Source organism: Lichenostomus cassidix, chromosome W (assembly GCF_008360975.1).
Source record: "Lichenostomus cassidix isolate B80296 chromosome W, HeHo_3.0, whole genome shotgun sequence".
Taxonomy (NCBI): Eukaryota; Metazoa; Chordata; class Aves; order Passeriformes; family Meliphagidae; genus Lichenostomus; species Lichenostomus cassidix.
The window spans coordinates 12,569,906-12,592,362 of NC_139510.1; the positions used below are offsets into that span (position 1 = coordinate 12,569,906).

Sequence of the window (22,457 nt, forward strand, 5' to 3'; positions counted from 1 at the left end):
TAATACAGATACCGAAGATCATGAGAAACTTGCCTACAACCCTTACTGTAGAGACATAGAATATGTCGTGCCAAAGTTACTAACATTTACTACAAAAGAAAAAGAGAAACTAACACAAACGGGAGCAATTGAAAATCCAGAAGAGAAATGGATGCTGGCTGATAGGAGGGAGATCTTACCCAAGAGCATGGCACTTCGGGTATTAAAGAAATTACATGAGAAAACACATTGGGGAACACAAGCCTTGGTGGACCACTTTGCCAATAAATATATGTGTCTAGGGGTGTACAACCTAGCTAAACAGATAACTATGGGGTGTATAACCTGTCAAAGAGTAAACAAACAGCATTTGAGAAAAGCAGTCCCAGGGGGAAGGGAGTTGGCTCATCGCCCATTTTCACATGTGCAAGTAGATTTTACTGATTTACCCCAAGTGGGACGATATAAGCACTTGCTTGTTATCGTAGACCACCTAACCCACTTTGTGGAGGCCATTCCTACAACTAGAGCCACAGCACAAACTGTTACTAAAACTTTATTGGAACACATAATTCCCAGGTATGGGTTAATTGAAGTCATAGACTCAGACAGAGGACCACATTTTGTCTCTAAAGTATCTAAATTAGTTGCAGATGCATTGGGAATCCGTTGGGAATATCACACACCTTGGCACCCACAAAGTTCGGGGAGGGTAGAGCGTATGAATGGAGAAATAAAAAAACAATTAACTAAATTAATGCTTGAAACAAAAATGAGCTGGGTAAAGTGCTTACCGCTAGCTTTATTAAACATCAAGACACAGCCTCGCTCAGATGTAGAAGCGTCTCCATTTGAAATGTTGTATGGAATGCCTTTTGATGCAGAAATCCCTGCAGATCATCCTAAAATCTCTGATGCTCATTTACAAGCTTATATTAATCAGTTGTTTAAACGGAGAGAAAAACTACGACAAAAGGGCTTGGTAGTTCAAAGACCTCCCCTCTGGATACCAATACACAAACTTCAAGTGGGAGACGAGGTACTAATAAAATCATGGAAAGAATCCACACTAACCCCTCAACGGGAGGGACCTTATGTTGTCTTACTCACCACAGAGTCTGCCATATGAACTGCTGAAAAAGGGTGGACTCACGCCAGCCGTGTGAAGAAGTTCACCCGAAACTCGACGTGGCAGGTCATCCCATCGCAACGGCCTGAAGACTTAAAGCTAAGGCTTAAGAAACAATAAGCTTCCTATAACTCACATAAATCCTGTTAACATTCATTTAAAGAAGCCTGCTTACAGTTATAGATCTGGATATGCTCTTAGCCTATATGCACAAGATTATGTGGTTAAATGTTATGATACTAATTGTGATTGTTATCCTTTTGTGTGCTTTGTTTGTAAGGTATGCAATGAAAAGTGGTGGATCCATTGCAGAAAGGAGAGACCCCCATGTCTTGGTTTGAAAGACAGGTGTCTGCCAAGAGAGGCTGAACCCTCCCCTAGCAGAGGATGTGATTTTCCTTCCCCTCCTCCCTCCGAATTATTTAATTTTACAAATCAAGGGCTTTCAGGCAAAGGTATGGGAAAAAGGAGTATCAGTTCTTTACTAGTATCTATAAACAAACAATAACAATAATAGCAAACCACAACTAGAACCAGAAAACCAAACAGCAGATAACTTGTGAGCTGCTGAACTTTCTCCCGTGTGGTGTAATCACGGTTGCAAGCAGCAGGGGCGCTGTTGAGCTCCCGGCCGGCCAGGGCAGGTGCGATGACTCCCGAGCGGCTGTAGGTGGCGCTGTGGCGCAGGGTCAGTTCACCGTCCGGCAGCTGCAATGGCGGATGAGAAAACCGCAGCGCAGCAGGAAACAGCTCAGGGCAGCGAGGGAACAGGGCAGCAGGAACGGGCGCCCTCTCTCTCTCTCCGGCCAGCGAGAATCTCCACAGTCACAGCAGACGCCACGGTCTCGCGCGGCAGAGGGCGGGGGCAGGCAGCAGAGGCAGCCGGACTCTCTCCCGGCAGCAGCCACGAGGGAAACACAGCCCGGGGGCGGGGGAAACGTGCCCTTCCCCGTGAGGAGAAAAAAAGTTGAATCAAAGCTCACCCAGCCAGGAGAGAAGAGAAACAGGGCACAGTTGGATTTTCCTCTGGTAGCAGCTGGAAAGCAAAGAGCCAGCAGCCTCTACCCTCAGCGTCTGAACCACAAGAGAGTGTTCCCCAGCAGGCTCTCCCTTACCTAGCCCTGCCCAAAACCTAGCCATTGTCTTTTACAAAAGGCTTGATCACTCTGAACATCGGACCATTTGTTACCTGGCAACAGGAATGGGAAGAAATTCTCAACCCCCAACACCCCATCAGGGGTTTGCCTCCCTTGCTATAAAGCAGAAAGAGCTGAGACAATGCAAATGTTACAATTGGCACTTAACATGGGCAGATTGGAAAAGGGGTCTAAAAAATGGTGGGAGACCTTCGCCCATGGCATTCACCCCGACTTGTACTGTTATCACTCCAATGAACCCAGACCCATAGTGGCCGAGCTCGTTAAGAGCGAATTCAGAGTTAAACTTGCGCACTTACCCTGCTCGAAAGGAGCAGTCAAACACACAAACTGGATTAGTTACCAGAACCGCTGGAAGCAGCGGCACAGGTGCTTCACAGAGGTCTATCCTTGCTGCTGAGAAGATGGGCACCCCTGTGGCTGGAAGCAACCCAGTCGACAGGCGAAGCAGAAGTGAGAAACCAAATGTGAGAATGCAACCTGGGAATAAGACTCTGAACTTCCTTTTCACGAAACGGAGTGAACCGGGGTATTTGCCAATCAAATTGGAGAACAATCTGACATTGTTTAAAATATCAAAGGCAGTGAGATCCTCCACTCAAGCCTTGCAAATATATTATGTGTTACTGATAATAGCCTGTTCCATGCCATGTAGCAATGCAACCTTGACACTCTCACACCACCCACACCAACCATTTAAGTGGACACTAGGCAAGTTAGACAAATCTACCGTAATACAAACCCACATTATGGTAGGAGCCCCAGTTTTCACCGTCACCTCGTGTGACATGGTCGATTACTCATCCTGTGAAAACCCAAAAACACGAGCAAAAGGATGGGTGGGACCAAGAGCCTTTTACATCTGCCCTAATCCAAATCCAGCAGACACTAAGAGGGGCCAGATTTGGTGCGTCAAACAAAATTCGTACTGTGCGTGGCACAGTTGTGAAACTATAAATTTGGTTTATCCTCCAAGAGCCGGAAAAGATCAATTTATCACAGTCTGGTGGGAACCATACGGGTGCAAACCACCTAAATATAACCGGGGACCTTCTGCCTATAATCCATATGCCAAGAGAGGTTTAGTAGAAGAGAAGAATGGAGTTCCTTGTCAATTTGCAGACATACATGTGGAACAACCCGATGATCCAGGGTGGATAATGGGAAAAAAATGGGAATTTAGACTTTGGATTCCAAGCAATAGTCCCAATAACGAACCGGGAAATGGCCTCAGTCAAGATCCAAAAGGCCTTTTTTACATAAAAAAGGAAATAGTCCTTCCAGACCCACAACCTATAAATCCAAACACAGCAATCAATCCACGGAATATGCTACCAGAAACTAACATCACAGATTCAGATAATCTATGGAAATTAGTAAAAAATAGCTACTATGCTTTAAATGCTACTAATCCTAACTTAACAGAACATTGCTGGCTTTGTTATAGCTCTAAACCACCCTTTTATGAAGCTATTGCTATTGATGGAAGAGAGACTAAAACCAATGACAGCAATCCAACCCAGTGTAAATAGAGAAGTGACTTAAATATAAGAGCTGGAATCACCTTAGCACAAGTAACTGGAACTGGCACCTGCATCGGTCAAGTGCCACAAGAAAAACAAAGCCTGTGCAGTAAAATTGTGGAAAATCCTAACAATCAACAACCAGCTAGATGGTTGTTACCCACAAAAAATGCACATTGGGTTTGTGCTAGTGTTGGAGTCACCCCGTGCATACCCTCGAATGCTTTTAAAACCACGGATCATTGCATTCAAGTCATGATTATTCCCCGACTTACTTACCACTCTAATGAATATGTGCTGGATCATCACATGATACCAGAACACCCTTTAATAAAAAGAGAGCCAATCACAGCTATAACCATTGCCACTTTATCAACATTAGGGGCTACTGGAGCCAGCACGGGTATAGCTTCTCTCGTACAACAAGGAAAAGAGTTTTCCGCACTAAGAACAGCAGTTGATGAAGACCTTGTAAAAATTGAAAGTTCTATTACTGCGTTAGAAAGTTCTCTAAGATCTCTGTCTGAAGTTGTATTACAACACGGAAGGAGTTTAGAGATTTTGTTCACACATGAGAGTAGATTGTGTGTAGCTCTAAATGAAGAATGCTGTGTGTATGCTGACCATACTGGAGTAGCCCGAGATGCAATGGCAGAGCTACGAAAAGGACTAGAAAAGCGTAAACTAGAAAGAGAGGCCACACAAGCATGGTATGAAAATTGATTTCAATCCTTTCCCTGGTTAACAACCTTACTATCCACCATTGCTAGACCCCTAATTATGTTAATCCTAGCCCTAACGTTTAGACCTTGCATTTTTAATCGTCTAATTACACTTGTTAAAAACCGTTTAGAAGCAGCACATCTATTGCCTATTACAATACAGTATGAGGGCATTTCAGTTAATGAAGATTTGGCTCTCGAAGATGAGGATGACTTATAGACAAGTTAGTCACCACTGTCAAAGCCTAGATTATCATCCAGACGAATTCGTGAACTAAATGAACATGAGAGAAGGGGGGATTGTAATAAATTACAATCAGTTTAGTTCACGAACTATTTGAAAAGGGTGATGGTTTTTAAATTGCCTTTCCATTTATTTTTAAACAAGCTGGTGGCTCCACGTAGCCTTCCCTCACAACCCCCCCACAGGATGCAGGCAAGCGGCATCACCCAACCCCCACAAGACAGATACGAAAGGAATTTGACTCAGGGGCCATAAAACCTCCCCCCTACCAAGAGTCCTGTGCGACCCCCACGGTGAGACCATCCCAGGAGGCCCAGTAACAACCACTCAACGCAGAGCACGACAGCCTAGACGACTCAGCAGCCAATCAAGGATTCATGAAGGGACGCCAATCAAGGCATACGGAGGGAGTGAGTTACAAAGGATTATAAAAAGTTCGCTCTCTGCAAACCGCGGCGCGGTGCATAGAGGTATGCTTGAACCTCTGCCCATCCAGCGCTGACTTGACTGATATCCGCTTGCTTTTAATTAATAAATTTTTTTAATTGGATCTACATCTCTGATTGGATAATGAGGCTCAATTTATAACAGGTGGGGGGTAAGATTCTGAAGGTTCAATATCTAACAGATTTTTCTCACTTTCATCTACTAAAAAGTCATTTTGTATCAGCAGGAAGGGATTCCTGAAACCCGTTTCTTTAGAGGAAACATTCATTCCTAAGCATTCTCTCCCAAATTTGTCTCAAAACCAAGACACCAGGTCTTGATATATACTTGATCTCCAGGCTGAAATGAATGAACTCGGCTGTCTAGGGTAAGAGGTTCTGAGACAATGATAAACCTTTTTAGTTCATTCAAAGATTTTCCCAGTGAAATTAAATACTATTCCATTTCTTGTTTCCCAATTTGTTCCTTGGATCCTGGGAAAGTTTTAACAGAATATGGTCTCCCAAACATCAACTCATAGGGGCTTACCCTCAGGTTAGTTTGGGGTTGCACCCTAATTCATAATGTGAAAAATGAGGTTCACTCCTGTTAAGATTAAAAAGGTTTAATAAAAGACAATAGGGGACAGATAAAAGCAAAAGGTCAGTGCTGGGTGCTTTGGCATTCAGCCAAAAAAGCACACCTGGTATGGACAGAGACATCCTTTACATACCCTTCAGCCTAATGCATATTCATAAACAGTTATGCATATTCATATTTTTCTCTAAACTATTTTGCATGTTCTGGGAACTGATCCGCCTCCTGGGAGCATGCGCAGTCGTCTTTCATTGATTCTGTTATCGCTCCCAGATTGTGGTTCCTACAGGTGGCAGGTGCTGATAGTTGGAGTGTCAGAGGCAGGGTCCGTTCGTGGGATGTTATCCAGTTCAAGCAGACAGTTCAAGCATTCTAATAAAACTATAACAGCTATTTTACTACTATTAAACTCAGCTAGTACTGGAAAGAAAGACCTTAGTCATCATTACACAGCAATTTTTCACAACCAGGCTACCTCTATAAGAAAAGAATTAAAACAATACACATAGTATCCATTATAATATTTGCGAAAAGCCAACATTATGACATGTATTTATCACAATAACAAGGCTAATGGTAACACCTGTGGCCATTTCAAGGCAGTTTTCTGGCACATTTTACTAATTTCTTTTTAAAGTTTGATTAATTCACTCAACCCCTCCGCTCTACTGCAGTCTTAATGGAGTATGTAAATCCTAGCTTATACCCAACTTTTTACTAAGTTGCTCTAATATTTCAGATATAAAATGGGGACCCCTATTAGATGACATCCCTAAAGGCACCCCAAATCTGGACATGATCTCTTTGAGGAGTATCTTGGTTATTTCCTAGCCTTATTGGGGCGGCAGGGGAATGCTTCTGGCCACCCGGAAAAAGGCATTGTCTTGGGGTGATTTTATAATAATACTCTATTCATGATTATCTGCTTTATGCCCAGGAATGGTTGCTGTAACTTTAAGGTGGGTCTGGGAGAAGGGGGAGCTCTTGCGTGGGCTTTGTTCAAAGCCTCACTCCCAGGTGTGCTCGGGGCAGTGGGGACGGGCATTATTTTGTTGCTTAGTGTCATGGTTTAGCACGCTGGCCAAATGCCAGGGACCCACGACATCTACTCGCTCTGCTCTCCCCTGCCACAGCTGGGCAGAGGAGAAGGAAAAGAAAAAAATTACCACACTAAGGGTTCATGAGTTGAGATAAGGACCAGGAGACGTGCCAAGGACAGAACAGGCTCCTCTTAAAGTTGCAAAGTGATTTATTGCTAACACAGTCAGAGGAGGCTAATGAGAAGTAAAATAAGCCCTTAAGACACTGTTCCTGCCCCCAACCCCTCCCTCCTTCCCACCAACAGTGCAGGGAAACGGGATGGGGGGGTTTGATCAGTCCATCACCATGATCTTCTTCCGCTGCTCAGGGAGAGGAGTCCTTTCCTCTGCGTAGCCATGGGATCCCTCCCACAGGAGGCAGCTCTCCACAAACTCTTCCAGTGTGGGTCCAAATCTCATGAGCAGCACTGCACTTGAACCTGCTGCAACATGAGCCTCCTCCCAAGGGCAGACAGTTCTCCCAAAAATGCTGCAGTGTGGGCCCCTCATCCACGGGGTGCAGACCTCTGAGGCCTGGCTGTTCAATTTCGGGAGAAAGGCCTCTCTCTCTACTGGGACTCCCACTGGATCACAGCCTCCTCCATGCATCCACCTGCTCCGGCGTGGGCAAACCTCCCCACGGGCCGCGAGTGGATCTCTGCATCCTCCCAGGACCCCTTGGGCTGCAGGGGGACAACCTGCTTACCCATGGTGCTCACCAAGGCTGGCGGAGGACTCTCGGCTCCGGCACCAGAAGCACCTACCTCCCCCACCTTCTCCACTGACCTTGGTGCCTGCATGTTGTTTTCCCTTACATATTCTCACATATTTAATTACCTAACAGAGTCGGAGGATAAATGAGAGGTAAAAATAAGCTTTTCATACACCATTTGTTCACTCACCCCCCTCCCTCTTACGAACCCATTTTCTATTCACCCCCCTCCCTCCTTCAAACCATCAGCTCGGGTAGGGGGACAGAGTGTGGGGTATTTTCTTAGTCCATAGAGCAGGTCCATAAATCTATTCATTATTACAATTCTTCTACTACAAATACTCTTTATCTCTACTTATTTCTCTCTCGACAGTTTCTCTGCCCTCACCCCCTCCCTCTTTAAAAGCAGTTTCTCTCTTCACCCTCCCGCCCTCTTTCCAATCCAAGAACATGGGCAGGGGGCAGGGTAAGGGGTTTTTTCTCTGGTCAGTCCATCAGGGAGAGGGGTCCTCTACTTAGCCATGGGGTCCCTCCTGCAAGAGACAGTCCTCTGGGAACTTCTTTGGCGTGGGTCCAATCTCACGAGCAACATCCCACCTGAATTCTGCTGCAACATGAGTCCTTTTGTCCATAAGGTGCTGTGCAGACTCTCCCGAGCCGAGGCCAGGCTGCTTCCATCCCAGGAGCAAGGCCTTTGCAGCTTTAACTTTAAATGAGACTCCCACTGGATCAGAGCTTCTCCAGGCATCCACCTGCTCCTCTGGCGTGGGCTGTGGGTGGATTTCTGCACCCTCGTGGACTCCATGGGCTGCAGGGGGACCTCCTGCTCTCCCCATGGTCTTCACCACAGCTAGCAGAGGGTTTTCAGCTCCGGCGCCTGGAGCACCTCCTCCCCCACCTTCTTCACTGACCTTGGTGTCTCCATGCTGTTCTCCCTTCACATATTTTTACCTCCTCCTCCTTCTCTAACTAAAAAGAAGTGTGTGACTACCTTGTTTTGATTTTTTCTTAAATATGTTTTCACAGAGGCATAACTAGCACCTCTAATTGGCCCCAACTTGGCCAGCAGCATGTCCATCACCTTCAGAGCCATCAGAGATTGGTTCTGCTGGACTTGATGAAAAACTTCCAGAACTTTCACTCAGGACACACAGGAGCCATCTTTGTGCTACTCCCCACCCCTCAGGCACTTCTTCAGGCCTACTAGAACAGCTTCCGAGGGGTTTAAATTTCTCTTAGATGTTAAAGATACCTTGCTGATGTTCTGGGCTAAGCTAAACCACCACAAAGCTTTGAGAAGCTTCACACAGGAGCCATCTTTGTGGCACCCCCACTACCAAAAACTGGGCCAAGCAAAACCAACACAGGTATCTATTAACACTAGGAGATACCTGTATCCTTGTTGGCATGGTAGCTCAGAAAAATCAATTTGCCAGTTATCTCAGGGAGTATTTCCTCTTTTAGTGATGCCTGGAGGCATTCTTTTTAAATTCAAAGGATTTTTTAAAGACACTTTTCTGTAAGAGACTGGACAATTTTTGTCATATGGACACTAAGTATCTGAATCTGTAGACTTGTCACCATGATATCAATTCCCCAGTGTGTTTGCTGGTGTTTCTCCTTTACAATTTGTACATTAGCTGTGGTGGGACTATAACCTGGTTGTTAGGAATTGCTAGCCATCCACCCTCTTGTGGCAGGACTTCCTCCCCCTCCCCTCTCTCCTTCTGCTTTGTGGTGGAACACAGATAACTCCGGTGGGGTCAGAAGCCCAGCAGGAGGTTATCTCGTGGCGCCTGAAGGCCTGAGACCTCTAATCTTGAGTTCATAAAGAGAGGATGTGAAAAGAGAAACAAAGAAATGAACAGTGACCAAAGTCACGCTTTTACAACTATAAATTCTCACAAAAATATCCCAGAGATAGAGGTTTCTTACACACACTCTGAAGATGTGTGAAGAGCTTCTCCCCAGAGTCTGGACGCAGACTCTGTGGCTACTTTCCTGGGAATTGTGTGAAAGGATTCTGAAGTATTCTCTGCCACCAATCAGCTGGTAAGATATATAGGGTTCCTAAGTTATATTAATTCTTGCTAGCTTTTAATAGTAAGAATAGGTACCTTTCCATAATTGCAATATAGCTATGCATAGTTTTTGCAATCATTTATTTCCATAATTGCAGTTTTTAGCTATTTTTTAGTTTTTGCAATTATGCCATTCCTGTGTAAGTATGTAAATTTGTTCTAAGTTTTTATGTCTGTCATTTTCTGTCTAGTAAATGGTAATTTATATCATATTAGACTAATCGGCCATTATCAAAGAACCTTGCAAATGAGACCAAGTCTTGGGGTGCTATCCACCCTAATAAAAGTTACTGCCTATTGCTAGAAGCCTGAGCAAACAGCAGAAACTCATAAAACTCCTGTCTCCCATATTTGACACCTCTTTATTCTGGACTTTTAGGTAAGTAGCTAATTTTAAATCTGTTTTACTATATCCAGGGCTAACTTCTGGAAGTGAAATAGCTTTCTCAGGTATTAGTGCTAGGATGCCTTGTCGTACCTCTCATGCAGCTTTATCTGCAAGTCTGTTGCCTACATGAATTTGCGAATTCTCACAGTGGCGTGCTTTGCAGTGTAGTACTGTCACTTCTTTGGGCATTTGGATAGCATCAAGAAGGGACAATATTTCTTGTTTATATTTAATCTGAGATCCCTGCACTGTTAATAGACCTCTTTCTTTCCATATGGCTTCATGGGCATGAACAATGCTAAAAGCACATTTCGAGTCAGTCCATATGTTTAGTCTTTTTCCTGCTGCCAATTACAGAGTTCTTTGTAGCACTATGAGCTTTGCTCTTTGTGCTGAGGTGTCCACAGTCAGTGGTGCAGCTCCTATTACCTCGGTTGTCACAACTACGCCATAGCCAGCTCTTTGTTTTCCATCTTGCACCAAGCTACTTCCATCTGTAAAGAACTCTATCTCTGGATCTTCAATGGGTTCATCTTGTAGGTCTGGTCAGCTTGCATAAACTTGCTCAATTGTCTGTAAGCAATCATGGGTTAGGTGCTCTTCCCCTTGCATCAGGGTATTCAGGAATTGGGCTGGATTTACCGCTGTAGTTACTTTCAACTTCACATCTTCTTGCTCTATTAGAACGGTCTGATATTTCAGCATATGTCTCGGGGAAAGCCAATATCTCCCCCCCCCCCCCCCCTTTTTGGCCTAATACAGTGGTTACAGCATGTGGAGTATATACTATTATCTTTTGTCCCAGAGTCAATTTCCTGGCCTCTTGGATGAGGAGAACGGTTGCTGCTATGGCTCACAGGCATCTGGGCCATTCCTGGCTGACATTGTCAAGTTGTTTAGAAAAGTACCCCACAGGCCTCTTGAAGTCTCCTACCTTCTGAGCCAGAAGTCCAAGGGCGAGGTGCTGTTGCTCATGCACAAAAGCTCAAAGGGCTTTGGTAAGTCTCAAAGTCCTAAGGTGGGTGGAGACATCAGGGCCATCTTTAAGTTACAGAAAACATGTTCACTCTCTGGAGTCCAAATTCAAGGTCCTTCTGGGGCCTACTTTAAAAGCTCACACAGTGGTTTAACTAAAAGTCCATAATTCAAGACCCTCAATCTACACCACCCAGCCATGTCCAAAAATGCTCTCAAATCTCGGGCAGTCACAGGCTGGGGTACCTGGCATAAGTCTTTTTTTCTGTCTGTTCCCAATTCCCACTGTCCTGGAATTATTTCAAACCCTAGGTAGGTAACTTGCTGCTTCATGATTTGAGCTTTTTCTTGAGATACTTTGTAGCCTCCTTGGCCTAGGAAATTTAGAAGGCTGATAGTCAATTCCATGCACTTTTCATGAGTTTCAGTTGCTAGTAAGATGTCATCAACATACTGCAGGACCAACCTTTCAGGGTTCTCTTTCTTCCAGGTCTCTAATTCTTTTGCCAATTGGTTCCCAAAAACTGTTGGACTATTTTTAAATCCTTGTGGTAACACAGTCCAGGTAAGCTGAGTCTTCTAACCAGTTTGGGGATTTCCCCATTCAAAGGCAAAAATGTTCTGACATTGTTTATCGAGAGGTATGCTAAAGATGTCATCCTTCAAATCTATCACTGTAAACCGTTGGTGATATTCTGTAAAGGATGTTAACAGGGTGTAGGGATTGGCTACAACAGGGTGACTATCCCGAACTATTTGATTGATCACTCATAGGTCCTGTACTAACCTGTACCCATCTGTTCCAGGCATTTTAACTGGCAAAATAGGAGTGTTATATTCTGATTCACATTGTATCAATAATCCAAATTCCCTGAAATTCTCTATTAGGCTCTCAATTCTCCTTCTGGCTTCTAATTTTAAAGGATATTGTTTCTTCCTTATTGGTTTTGATCCAGGTTTTTGGATAACACTTACAGGCTGAGCTCATCGGGAACTCCAGGACTGGAGTTCCATTGGCCCAAACCAAGGGTGTTACTGCATTTTCTATGGCTTCTGGTATTCCTCCAGAATTGTCTGGTTCCGGTATACCCTGTAACATAAATGTTCTGGCCTCGATGGCCTTAGTCTCAGGTACCAATAATTTTACTTCTCCATCCTTATCCATCATTTGCCAAATTTAAAATTAATGGGGTTAAAGAATGTTTGCTTTTCTTCTCTCCCTGTTGTATCAACAGTTACAGTTTTTTGGCATAATTCTCCCTGGTTTGTATTTAATACTGAATAAGTAGCCCCAGTGTCTATTAAAAGTCAATTTTCTGTTTTTGTTTTAAACAATCTCTGGCAACTTCTGATATCCTTGAAGGAAACTGCCTGTTTACACTTGGAGCAGATGAGCGTATTTAACACTTGAGCACTATATTGTACTGAAAACCCCTTTTAGATTACATATTAAGCTTTTGTACTGCAGTCCCAAATACCATCTCTCTTATTTCCTCAGACACACAGACACACACAGTGCACACACAGCCATGTAGTGTATACACACTGAAACAAGAGACACACATGCACAGAGGCACAGTACACAGAGACACACACAGCATCGACACAGTGCACAGAAAGCACACACAGCTTCACGTCCACAAACGCAACTTCAACCACGCACACAAAAAACCAAAGCACATACCACATATATACAGAAAACAAAGCATATATCAATTGCTTCAAAACCCCAACAGACACTCAGCTACATTTCCACACTCTCTCAGCAAGCAGACTTTATATTATGGGTGTCCCTGTGTTAATTCTACATGCCAGCAAACTCAAATCAACACACACTACTAACTCCCACACACATACTCCCAGAGTACAAAAAGAATTCACAGCATCTGAGCAAACTCCATTAGTTGAGATTTAAGTAGTGGGATACCTCCCATCTTTTTTCATTGGCTCAATATACATTTCAACAGAGAATTCAGAATATCATTTCCCACTTTAGCTTTAGAAAAAAACACCCCCATATTTGATAATACAAGCAACAACCATTAGAATGCGAATTCAACAAGTACTTCAGACAGATGCAGAGAATCCCTGCAGTGGGTTCTGGGCTGAGGTGCGGGGGAGGGGGGGGAAGGTGGGGGGTGGGGAGGGGTGTGCACAGGCGTGGTTAGGAGTGCCGAAGGGAAGCAGTGCGGGTTGGCAGTGGTGGGGCTGTGCTTAGGCTTCTGTGTTGTAAACCTATCTTTTCCTTTTTTCTTTCTTCCCCCCCACCACTCCCTTTTCAGGGCTAAGGTGCCAGTATGTGCGGCCAATGATTTTTCCTCTCCCCTTTTTTCTTTTTCTCTTTACTGCAGGCGCGGTTACGGCAAAACGCTTGGCCAGGTAAAACCCTTAAAGTTCCCAGGAGGGATTGAAACCCCTTATCCAGGCATGGCCAAGGTGCTACAGCTGCTTGGCTGGGTACAACATTTTAAGTTTCCAGAAGGGATTGAAACCCTTACCCAGACACGATCAAGACACTACAGCTGCTTAGCTAGGTACAAGGCTTTCAGAGGGGAATCAAAGTCTTTATCAGGTCCCCCAGACCTGGAGGGCTCTAAGCCCTAGTAAGCTTACGAACAGACAGTAGAGGGACTAAAACCCTGACCAGGGGCTCAAACCCTGTTTCCACAGTTACCAGAAATTTAGTGCAGGGTTAATACTTCCCCCCGTCAATAACCCCAAGATTTAAATTATGCCTTTTACTTACCCCAGGGATCTTGCCTTGAGTCCCTTAACAATCCAAAGCCGAGGGGTCCCCCCCCGAGAATTCCTTGGTGCTGGCTGGAGGCCTGACAACTGCGGATCCACCGAGGCTCAGAGGCCAAGGTCCCATCTGAGTCGCAAATTACTGTCACCAAATTACTGAAAACTGGGTAAAATAAAACTCCTTAACACCAAATTTTAGTGTTAAAGATGGCATCATTTATTCAAGCACCTGGAGGGGCACAGGGGATAACTCCTCCTAACATGCTACCTGATTTCTACAAGTGTCTTGCTAATATATAGTCACTGCAAGCATATTATAATTTGTTCATTACCATAAAAACCCTCCCCATGTCCCCCAAGTTCCCAAACTCAGTCCTCAGTTTGGCTGTAGCTGCATTCCTGAGCCAGATGTCTCCTCTTTATCTTCCAATGTCCTTGCTTGGGTAGCAATTTCTGCATGCCTTGCTTCTCTGCTAAAGGTCCACAGACACAGTGTCTTCTCTCCTAAAAGCTCACAGTCACAGTAGAAATTTAATTAATCTTTTTGGTATCACAAGTGTTTATAATTTTAATAATTATCTTTTTCAGGAAAATTAAGCCACAAACACCAGAGGTTTATGTCCAAAAAGGAGACAGAGGAGTCTTGTAACTTTATTTGAATAAAGGGAGAGGTCATGGGACAATTTCCCATGAGGTCTCTGAAATTGTTAGAGGATGCATCCTCCTTTTTATCCTAATTTCCCGGCTGCATTTCCTTCTCTCTTTCCTCATTGGCTGAAGTACTTGAGAGGTACAGACTTCCCAAATCACCTAATACAGACCCCCTTCTAATGTACATTCCCCCTCCCCTTTTTCTTTGTTTTTCTGTTCTTTTTCTTCAAGTCCAGGGATTTAGCACAGCCTTGGGTGAGTAACAGTCTGTGTCAATTAATGGAATTTCTATGGGATTTATGGTTCCTCCCATTTCTTCTTTCACCTATCAGTATCTGACCTTATCTACCAGCAGGCCCCACTGTTTGTAAAGACATTGTGTTGGTTCAAAAACAAACCAGTGGGAGATCACAAGTCAAGATTGAAATTAAAAATAAGTGCAATAATACAAGGAAAAGCACTGACAAAGTCAGATACAAACTGACATCCAGTTAGGGTGGTGGTAGCAGTCCAACTGAAGTAGTTCAGTTCAAGCAGTCATCCTGTGAAGGTCTGGTCTCCAGCTGAAGGTCCAGTGGTAGCTCTTGTCCTCTGGGAACCCAGTAGACAGGGCTAGCCCAGGCAGTTCCAAGGCCAGGTTATATCCAGGTGGGAACACCTGGCTCCTCCCTCATGGGCAGAGCATCCCACAATGGGATTAGATAAATCCATGAGTCACACGGTGGGTCCCTGATGGCCCATTTCCTGTCATCCGGGGTGAGTCATTAGCAGGTGATAACAGCTAACGGCCCACAGCTGGTGGTAATAAAATACTTAAATACATCTATATTGCAACCTAGGACAGACATCTCCCTCTCATTCCTTTCATCTTCAATCACCATTATTGTAAGTGTCAACCTTAGCTGTAGCAACATGGTTCTGCAGATTTCCATCAGGCTTTTCCTTTGTTCTCCTGCTCTGTATGTTATTGGCTGTTTTTGAATTATGCATCCTGCCTAATCAGAAGTCTATTGGTATGTATCCCTGCCTTTTTTCCCCTCAGACCTTCCTAGATTGGCTCTCCAGAGCTAATTCCCTCCCCTCTTCCCTTCCCTTATAAGCCCATGCTGGCATCAGCCTGGGGTCACTGTATCTGGGCTTCCAGCCCCCCCCGCCTCTTCCCCCTCTTTCCCCTTCGCCTCCCTTGCAACCCCCCTGAAGACCCAAATAAATCTCCCTGGGAGACTAGAGACAGTGTACAGTATGTTCTTTCATCTCATCCATGTTTCCTGCCAAGCTTCTGTCGCCTGATTTCCACGCCACTCCGTGCGTTCCCCGGACCCGGATCGGCGCCAGCCAGCTCACTCAGCGCGCCCACACAGCTGTTTGCCTTTAGAGCGTTGGGGCTCTGGCTGCCCTTAAAGGACAACGTCGCCGAAACCCGGGAAGAAAGGACACCTCCAGGACACGCTGAGCCAAGTTTCATCTCGCTGAAAACACCGGATCGGGTGCGGCTGCCCCCCCCGCTGGGCTGAAGCTGCTGCCACATGGCTGGACTGTCATGGCGCCGAGGGGACCCACCACCGCCTGGCGAGGAGTGCTGCAAAACCACCGCTGCACTGCAGGCAAGCCGCGATTGCCACTCGCCCGCCCGGCGCCACCCGCTGAGTCGGCGCAGCCCGCGCCGTCCTGAGCTCGCACCGCTGCGGGCCTATGCTGCCTGCCGCGGCTCCCTGGGCCACGCGCCGGCTAGCCACGCGGCCTCGCCATCTTGGCGGCGGAAAGCCACGCGGCGCTGCTGCCATCTTAGGTCGCCGGCGCCGCACAGGGCTGGGGCCAGTGCCGCGCAGGGCCGGCGCCGAGCGGGGCAGGCGCTGCTTGGCTGCTCCACGCCGTGGTTTTTACATCTGACGGCTTCCGGAGAAGCGCCATCTCAGTGGCGTGGGACTCCTGGCAACCCGGGAGAGACTTTTCTGAAGAAAGTCCCCACAAGCACCCAGGAATTCCTGCTGAAGCTGGATTGAGTTGCTGAGACAGTAAGGCTCAACATGGAGACTGGGGAACCGGATTGCAGAAAACCAAAGGCACAGGTGAAGGCGGGGGCCGGACTGCATTCGTGGGGACCAGTTGTTGACTCGCTAAAGCCTGTGGAGATGAGGCTCCGCAGGAGGCAGGCAGGTGTGCTATTTTTGTTTGTTTGTAATTTTAAGTTTGGTGACCAGCTGTTAGTGCTGCAGGGACCAGTTATGCCAATATCACATCGAGTTTTAGTTAAGGATTTTAGTTAAATGAGAGTGCAGCGTCGCGTTTTTATTTTCCCAAGTATTTAAGCAAATAGCAGAGCTCCCTTATTTCCCAGCTCATTATTTTTATGTTTTCCATTATACAGCTAGGCAGGAGTGAGCTTTGGGAGGGCAGGCAACGTGGGAAGTGGGAACTCCCTAGTTGTCTGCCCCTCAAAAAGGAACGTACTTTTCCCCTTTTTTTGAGTTAAAATATTTTATTTCAACCTTTGGGGGTGTGGTGGTTTTGATTGGCCCAAAACATCAATAAAGTTTTTTTTAATATCTAGGAGAAATTTGGACCCCTCAGAAGCTGTTGTGGTAGGCCTGGGGAGGTGTCTGAGGGGTGGGGAGTGGCACAAAGATGACTCCTGTGTGTCTTGAGTGAAAGTTCTGGAAGTTTTTACATCAAGCCCAGCAGAGCCAATCTCTGATGGCTCTGAAGGTGATGGACATGCTGCCGGCCAAGTTTGGGCCAATTAGAGGTGCTAGTTACGCCTCTGTGAAAACATATTTAAGAAGAAATCAAAACAAGGTAGGCACGCACTTCTTTGTAGTTAGAAGAGGAGGAGGTGGAGGTAAAAATATGTGAAGGGAGAACAGCATGGAGACGCCAAGGTCAGTGAAGAAGGTGGGGGAGGAGGTGCTCCAAGCGCCGGAGCTGAAAACCCTCTGCTAGCTGTGGTGAAGGCCATGGGGGGGAGCAGGAGGTCCCCTGCAACCCATGGAGTCCACAAAGAATGCAGAAATTCACCCACAGCCCATGCCAGAGGAGCAGGTGGATGCCTGGAGAAAGCTGTGATCCAGTTTGGAGTCTCATCGAAAGAGTTAAAGATACAAAGGCCTTGCAAGGGACAGAAAGGCCTTGCTCCTGGGATGGAAGCAGCCTGGCCTCGGCTCAGGAGAGTCTGCACCTTATGGACAAGAGAACTCATGTTGCAGCAGAATTCAAGCAGGATGTTGCTCGTGAGATTGGACCCACGCCAAAGAAGCTCCCAGAGGACTGTCTCTTGCAGGAGGGACCCCATGGCTAAGTAGAGGACCCCTCTCCCTGATTGGACTGACCAGAAAACCTCTTAACCTGCCCCCTGTCTGTGTTTCTGGTTTGGAAAGAGGGAAGGGGGGTGAGCGCAGAGACTGCTTCTTAAGAGGGTGGGGGGTGAGAGCAGAAAAACTGTCTGGAGAGAGAGAGAGAAATAAGTAGAGATAAAGAGTATTTGTAGTAGAAGAATTGTGGTGATGAACAGATTTATGGATCTGCTCTGTGGACTGAAAAAATACCCCACACCCTGCCTCCCTACCCGGGCTTGTTGGTTAAAAAGAGGAAAGGGGGTGAATAAAATGGGTTCGTAAGAGGGAGGGGGGTGAGTGAACAAAATAGTATATGAAGATTTTATTTTTGCCTTGTATTTTATCCTCCAACTCTGTTAGGTAATTAAATCACTTTTTGTAACTTTAAGTTTGGAGCCTGTTTGCCCTCTTTTTTTCTTCTGTGCGTCCTCCTACCAGTGTCCTATCTCATTTGACTCACGAGATTGGTGTGTATTTTTGCAGTTTTTTTGTTGCAGCAAGAGAGAGTCGAGGTGCCTGGCCTTTAGTCAGGGTCAAACCCCAACAGGGGGGCTGTAAGGTAATCCCTTATCAGTCCCCTTCCTGACCTCTGTTTGTAACGTCCCTTCTCCCACTTTCCTCCTCCCCTAACCCTGATGTGAGAGCACCTAGCAGATTGCAAACTGTTCTCAAACACTGGGCTACTTCCGTTTCCCAGGCTCTCTGCTAGTTTCTCTTTCCCCTTGCTGGAGTGAGACTGATCAACTCACACTGGCCCTCACCCCAAACCTTCTCCTCCTCACCTTCTTTCCCTACCCCCTCTCCCCCTGAATAGCCCTATATAACATCAGGGCTGGCTCTCAAAATGGTGGAGACCATGCTTTCTCAGAGCTTCTTCCCAGAATTTCCAGCCTTTTCCGGCCATGTGTAAGCTCTGCCCCTTCTCCTTGCACATCATCATGCTCCGCCCCATCTACGTCACAGGGCGGAGAAGCGTGGGAAAATACCGCCCCTAAGTTCCCAGGCTAGTCAAACCCGGAAGTGCTGGGGAGGGGGAGGGGTGCTCGGGGCCAGCCCGGCCCCGCCGCCTAGCAGGAAGGATGAAGAGTGGATGGGAATGTTTTTGTTAATTGTGAGCAACCAGTGTGTAACATCAGACACTGTCAGCTGCCCAAAAATAATGGTTGTGTTTTGAGTGATATCTTCACAGGCAAGGAAATCCTTCCCAGTGACTCTGTTACACTCCAATTAGCAGCAGGCCACACCCCACTCCAGCAGAACTGCTGCTCAAGTCAGCTCCAATTCCAGCCTATTGTCAACCAAAGGAGTTGCTGCCTGCAATGGGAAGGAACCCACCATCTGCCTGGAGAAATTTCCACCAACATATATGGACTCAAATGATTTCCTTTTTTATTTTAAAATCCCCCTAATTACTGTTCAATCCTATGGGTTCAAACCAATAGATTTAACTGTGAAAAATTTTGTTTGCATTTAAACAACTCCTTCATTTTTCTTTTGTAAAAACAGAACGGGGAGATGTAGCAACGTGGTTCTGCAGATTTCCATCAGGCTTTTCCTTTGTTCTCCTGCTCTGTATGTTATTGGCTGTTTTTGAATTATGCATCCTGCCTTATCAGAGGTCTATTGGTGTGCATCCCTGCCTTTCTTCCCATCAGACCTTCCTAGATTGGCTCTCCAGAGTTAATTCCCTCCCCTCTTCCCTTCCCTTATAAGCCCATGCCAGCGTCAGCCTGGGGTCACTGTGTTGCTGTTGAACCGCTAGCAGAGAGAAGTTGTTGAGTTCTTCAGTGTGGCAAAATGTCTGATTTTATTAATTAATTCCAACTTATATAGACTTTCAAAGGTCACCCAGATTGGTCAGTTCAAAACCTCCCCCCAGGCCAATTGGCCAGGCTTGAACCGTCCATATCTCCAGAGACTGTTTCAACAAAATCCAAACTTTATCTTTGTTTATAAAACACAGGAAGAAGAGAGAAAAATTTCTCACGGGAAAGGTCTGTGCTCGCCGCAGCTCCCCCTTTTTATTTAAGAACAGAAGGCATTGCTTGTGAGCCTCAGTGGATCAGCATGAAGGATCTGCTTGGTAATGGCCAGTTACCAAACAGAGCCTGGTTGAAACTCAAGAAGGGGTCTGTCCAGTGGTGGCCAGCCACCGAACAGAGCCTGAACCAGATGCTGATTAAGATGGTCAAAGAGACTCCTTGCAATACCCTAGATAGAGCATATATAAAACCTAATTCTACATATAAGTCTATAATTCAACAAAACATGCATTCAAAGTCCTTGCTTTCTGACTTCATAAAATAAATTTCAGTCTCTGCTTGTGGAAGGACCGGCTTCTTGGTCATCATCAGAAGGATCACTTGGTTGGTGTTCTACATTCTGGTTGTCATTTTGAAGTTGCTGGTTCTGTCTCGGGAGCCGCAGGTCAGGGCGGACACATTTTGCAGGCAGCCATCGTACCCCAGTATCTGTGGAAACGCAAGCACACCCACGACCTCAAGCAATAAGCTCATGTGGGCCTTCCCAGGTGTTAGTAAGTAGGTTCCGTACCCATAACTTCACCCGGGGCAAATGCAACTCACCTGATGACTGCAATGAGAGAAAATGGTTCAAAATCACAGGATTATTTGAATTTGGTGGCACTGTAAGGTGATTGATTGTGTACAAAGCTTTTTCCAATTGACTCTGTGGTGTTTCCCCATGCATTCCCCCTTTTTGCCTTTCCAAAACACACTTCGAAGTACCATGAGCGCGTTCAACAATGGCTTGGCCAGTAGGAGAATGCGGAATACAGAATGTGTGGTGTACACCCCACAGGTGTAAGAACTGCAGCGTCTTCTGCGAGGCGTAAGCAGGACCATTATCAGTTTTCACAGTAGATGGCACGCCCAGGACTGAGAAGGCTAATTTCCAATGGGCAATGGCATCACGAATTTTTTCTCCAGTATGAGCAGTTGCCCACATGTCTGAGGAGAAAGTGTCAATAGACACATGTGTAGCAACGTGGGGTTTTAGGATTCCATGTGCTCCTTTGTCCCTCTGCTTTGTATACCATTGGTTCATTTTGAAATACGCTCTGCTGTACCCCGAAATCTATTGGTGGGTTCCCTATGCCTGTCTTACCTTCAGACTCCCCGGGACTGGCTCTGGGGGAGACAGTCCCTCCCCTTCCTTTCCCTTTATAAGGCGATGTCCAGATCACCTTGTGGTCTCTGCATCTCTGGGCTGCTAGCATCTCCTCCCTGCCTTGCCTCCCTTCCCCCTTCTCCTTCCCTGCACCCCTTTTCCCATCACCCCCAATAAACATCCCTAGTAGAACAGAGATGGAGTCCAGTTCCTTCCTTCGTATCACTATATTCCTGCTGAATTGACGTGGTTAGAAGACTGCCGCCATGCCGCAGAACCTCGGGGGCCGCCCGCTCAGATACGGTGGGATTACAAGAACCAGGGACCCAGTCCGGGGGGGCAGCCAGCCTGTGCCACCCTCCCGGACCGTGTTACAACACACATGCACATTCTTGACTCGGCCAAATTCAAGAATGTGTGTCACATCTGTCTGCCACAACTGCAAGGGCTTTAGGCCCCTGAGGTTTACCCCCAGTGGCAGAGGAGCAGCGAGTCCGTGGCAGTCAGCACAAGCACTGACAATGTCACGAGCCTCAGTTGGCATCAATTGAAACTGCTTGTGCAGGGTATGTGTACCCTGATGAAAGAAATTGTATGATGCCTTGGCTTGTGCAATTTTGTCAGTCTGAGGTGCCACCCATGCAGGGTTGGCTAGCATGTCAGCCCTGGCATTGCCTTCTGTTATAAAACCTGGTAAATTGGTGTGGCTTCGAATGTGCAGAATATAATATCGATGCACTCGAGCCTGAATTGCCTTCCACAGGGTTCGCAATAGTGAAAACAGAGTCGCATTATTGACTTCCTTTAAAAGTGAACAATCCAAACATTTGGTTATGTCTGCTACATAAGCAGAATCAGTGACCAGATTCAAAGGCACCTGAGAGAACCGCTGAAAAGCCATGGCAACTGCTTTCAATTCAACCAGTTGAGCAGAGCCTGTCTCGTGGCCTTTCAGCACCTGCCACTCAGATCCCTCCTTCCAGGTAACAATGGCCTTTCCTGTTTTCCCAGAACCGTCCGTGAAGATGGTGGGTCCATGAACTGGCACCCGGCTGTTCTTTGGCTGCAACGTAAGATTGACTGAATTTGCCAGCTGCAGCAATTTGTGACTGGGCAGATAATAAGCAATCTGCCCTGAGAAATTTTGCAGTGCACTTTGCAAAGGAGAGCTATTAGCAAGACTCCATTCAAAATTGTCCCGTGATAGCGGAACAACAATCGTTGCAGGATCTGCCGCCATCAATTGTAAACACCAATGACGGAATTAGTTATCAGGCAGGCTATCAATTCGAACAATGTGGGTGCTGTCTTTTTTGGCTGATGGGGCAAAAAGACCCATTCCAGGATGTGCAAAGGATCATCCCATTGTTTGTTCCCCTGGCCAATGATACCTGTAGGATGGAGGTCTGGAGCAGTAATGAAAACAGTGATATCAGCAGAGGGATCTACTTGATAAACCTGATGAGCAGAGAACGCTTGCTGCACTTCATTCAGCACTCGTTGCCCCTCAGGAGTCAATTGCTGAGGTGAGTTTAGATCAGAGACCCCCTTTAAAATATTAAAAAGTGGGAAAAGTTGTGCATTGGTC

The 22,457-nt window shown here is 46.2% G+C and overlaps 1 long non-coding RNA gene across 1 annotated transcript; it reads left to right on the forward strand.

The window, feature by feature from the left end:
* Positions 1-16,289: 16,289 nt before the first annotated feature.
* Positions 16,290-19,218, forward strand: LOC146425520 (uncharacterized). Its single transcript, XR_014846601.1, has 2 exons — positions 16,290-16,913; positions 18,300-19,218. It is a non-coding gene; the product is annotated as an uncharacterized LOC146425520 (long non-coding RNA).
* The last annotated feature ends 3,239 nt before the right edge of the window (positions 19,219-22,457 follow it).